Source organism: Lingula anatina, chromosome 4 (genome assembly GCF_051362555.1).
Source record: "Lingula anatina isolate TDL-2025a chromosome 4, LinAna3.0, whole genome shotgun sequence".
NCBI lineage: Eukaryota > Metazoa > Brachiopoda > Lingulata > Lingulida > Lingulidae > Lingula > Lingula anatina.
The window spans coordinates 1894724-1898568 of record NC_141770.1 but is presented as its reverse complement, the minus strand read 5'-3'; the positions used below and the strand labels follow the sequence as shown (position 1 = coordinate 1898568).

The 3845-nt window shown below is 33.8% G+C and overlaps 1 long non-coding RNA gene across 1 annotated transcript; it reads right to left on the bottom strand.

Moving 5' to 3' along the window:
* Positions 1-603: 603 nt before the first annotated feature.
* Positions 604-3137, bottom strand: LOC147762030 (uncharacterized). Its single transcript, XR_015333786.1, has 2 exons — positions 1926-3137; positions 604-1507 (listed from the first exon to the last, which is right to left on the bottom strand). It is a non-coding gene; the product is annotated as an uncharacterized LOC147762030 (long non-coding RNA).
* Positions 3138-3845: the final 708 nt, after the last annotated feature.

Below are 3845 nucleotides of genomic sequence, written 5' to 3'. Positions count from 1 at the left end.
AATCGTGGTGGATTCATTCAAGTCTATGTAGACAATGGGTTTGATTAATTTATTAAAACATTTTGCTCTACAATGTTGTTACTAAATTAATAGGGCTGGTGAGCATGGAAAGTGGATGTGTACTAATGAATATCAGGTCAGTGGGTCATAGGTCAAGGTCACTGGGCTTCATTTTTGTAAATTGTCATATATAGACTTTTTCATTTGTATGGACAAAAAGTTTTAACGAGGAAATAATTCCTTAAAAGAGGAAATAAATCTTAGATTCTATTACTTTGGATAAGCACTTGCAATTAACTTGAGAGTTTACATGATAATATATATATATATAAAAAATATATATATATATATATATATATATATATATATATATATATATATATATATATATATATATCATCAATTTGGTGAATACAAATTAAAATCTTAGTTTAGTAAAGATTTCTTTTTGGTGCAATATTTATCATTTAGAGATCAGGATATGCCAAATAGTATTTATGAGATCAAAGCCAGAACAAATCTTTTTTTAATTTTTAAAAGTTTTTTTTTAATCATCCACACCACTTTTTGGTGACTATTTATGAGCAAACAGTAACTAAAAAATATTCAAATTAGTTTATTTTTGTCTCAGATGAATAATTACAAATAATAAAAAAATCACAAAATTATAATACAGCAATACATGCAAAGCAGTGCAACATTAGTTGTGATCATTACAACCTATATCATAATGTAGCAAAACAAGATAATTTTCTATTCAAAAAGCAAAACTAACACAACTGCAAAATATATCCTGGTGTTATGAAACATCTTAACAGTTTTATATCAAACATTACAGCTCATAACATCAAAGTTTATAATACATTCAAAAATAACTGCCGATTTTTTCTTCCTGAATAGTCTGTAACCCTCCTTACTGACATTTCATTCTCATCTTCATGTTCACAAATGCTAGGTTCTGCTGGCCTGTTTCTTGTGCCCTTCTAAACTCCTTCAGTAAAAACTCCTTTACTTTATTTGAATATAGTTTCAAAGGTTTATATGACTTTAAAGCTCATCCATTGTGTAACTCAGTGAGATATTCAAGAGGGTGGAGTTCTCTCGGTATAGTCCCAGTTGGCACATTTGCCTCAGATAAACCCAAATTAACTTTAACATCAGTATCACTCATATTAAAACTGCTCAAGGAAGAGAGACACCTTTTCTCATGTTGTGGGAATCAAGAAAGCCAAATTGTTGTAACTGGACACTCCAGTCCACGCAGGTTTGGAAGATGTCTGTCTAGCTGGATGTAGAAAATGGCAGCAAAAGAGCACCCCTCCACTCTATCTGCAGAAACTAAGGCCTCATGGATCTCCTCAGCATTTGTTATATTGTAGCTTTCATTTACATACATGCCTTTCTACAACATCCGTCATTTCCACACTAGTTTCAGTTTCTGCAAGGCTTTGGACTCTTTTGCTGACCATAAGATCACTGTGTGTCAAATAACACCTCTCAAATGTGCCTGAAATATAAATATAGCTTACTATAGACACATGAAAACACTTATCTCAAAGTTAATTGATACGTTGATGAAAAATAAATTATTATCCAATGTGTCAATGTTTTATAAGACATGGTTTCGAAAATAAATTATGATGAGACTAGCAATTTTGCCAAGGCCAGCCCTAGCTTCAATCTAATTCCATTTGTTACCCTTAAATTTATTTTACCCAAATACCCTTAAACCAACCTAAATACCTACACAAATATAGCTTAAAAGATTAGGCTGAAATTTCATTATTTGAAAGGGGCAGTTTTCTTTTAAAAAAGAAAAAAATGGACCGTTTACCATTAAAAAATTGCACCTAGATCATTTTTTCTGAGTGACCTTTTTTCTGGCTTTTAGCCTGTATAAAAATACAAACAAACCCGTTTCTTACCTGAACCAAGTGGCACCAGTATATTCAAATGGCTTTTTGTCTACACTGACATCTGCAAGTTAATCCCATGACATATTTCGTTATAGGCTCGTTTTTCCCTGTGTGGATGGTTTCCAGCACAAACCAAGCCCATATCCCTATGCTGGTCACATGGTGTAACCCATTCATTCTCCCAAAGTTACTTGAAAATGTCCAATTGCGGTCATCGGAGACAAAAGAGTCCACACCTGACAAGAATCAGTTTGCTTTCGTAACTCACGCTGTTTTGCTTCACGTAAACGCGACAAAGATGACTCTTAATATCTCTGTTGCAGTTTTTCAATACACTACATGTTTTTTCACATCTGTAGACAGAGTATAAACCACATGATATACGACTTCGGTGAGGACGATTTGCTAAGAAACAGCAGGGGTAATGGAAACAGTCTGCGCTTTCCGCCATGTTGGATAATCACGCTGTGTTGTTCTGTCGTTAGTACATTAGTTTCACATGATTTTAAAATGTGTTAGATGCTTGTTTTAACCAGAAAAAAAATTAGAATAGGTAAAATGAAGATATAAAGCTCAACTAACAGTGTTTTAAACCATTTGTTGACTTGAAAGAGATAGCTGAGGTTGAGTGCACCGATAAATGTGTCCAGATAAATTTACGAAAAATGAAGAAATTAGGTCATGTTCTATCTCTTACAACGGACAAGTTGTAGAACAGCAGTAAGTTTTGATTTCATGTATAAATAGATTAATGAGTTATCTGTTAGTCCTGAACACGCTTTACCCCAAAGACCTGTGAAGATGAAGATATTGTCAAAAATAGAAGGGGGGTGTTCAAAGCATGTGGTTCTTAGCCCTGAGAAAAACGTTTAGTTTGTTACCATGGAAACAAAGAGGGTGAAAAAAGTGTATATCATTTTAATCCCCTATCTTTAGGTTATAACATATCACCAAACTAAATCATTAAGTGACACCTGTATAAACTGTAAGGCCAATCAATATAACCCTGTTTTTCAGATGAATTTTTGGTTGATTAACCCCCCAAATTGTGACTGCCCATATCTCTGTAGGTAGGGATTTTTTTCAGGAAATATTGCAGCCTCAGATATTGTTCATATAAAAGTTCAAACACACCAAATATGGTGTAAATCCGTTCACCCCCGCCTTGCCGCATTTTCTACATTTGGTCTGGTTTTCTCGTGGACACACACTTAAGTGTCTAATTAAGGTAGTTTTTTAGTGGGTCGCCATATTTGATCCCTGGATCTGTTAGTGCACTGTTCTGAATGCACTAATTGCAATTTCTTTCATAAGTGAGAAACATTATATATCTTTGAAAATAAACATAAAGAGACCAGGGATGTCACTGCCATTTAGTGGGAAAAGTTGAAAAATATGTCCCTGGGTCCCGCTGGCAGCCTAGGGCAGTGATATTTTTGACTCTCCAAAAGTTGCAAATACACCAATAGTAGGAAAAATCTCATCCCTGGGACTGCATTTGTCTCACCTCATAAATATTGTCCTCAAAATCTTAGTTCACACTTCAAGAACTTCTTCCTTCCATGACATCCTATACTGGAGGTCCTGTAACCTATCAATAAGTCGATTAAATATTTAAAACATGAAAAAAAAAAAGGGGGGGGGAGAATATTATAGTAATTAAAACATTGCCACTCCTATGAAAAGCTCTTTGATGTAAACATGCTTGCGCATTGTACAGTAAAAAAAATCTTCAGGCAAATTATATCATACAGCAACTAATTTCTTTAATTTATTACCCTTAACAATTCATGTATTAACTGTAAATCTCAAGTCAGCTTTGCATATTATGAGGCAATAAATCAGAACATTTATCAATCACCTGTTCAGCACATCTCCATCTTTTAATAACCAGACTGGAATCTCATTTCTTTTTCTTATTCAAGACAT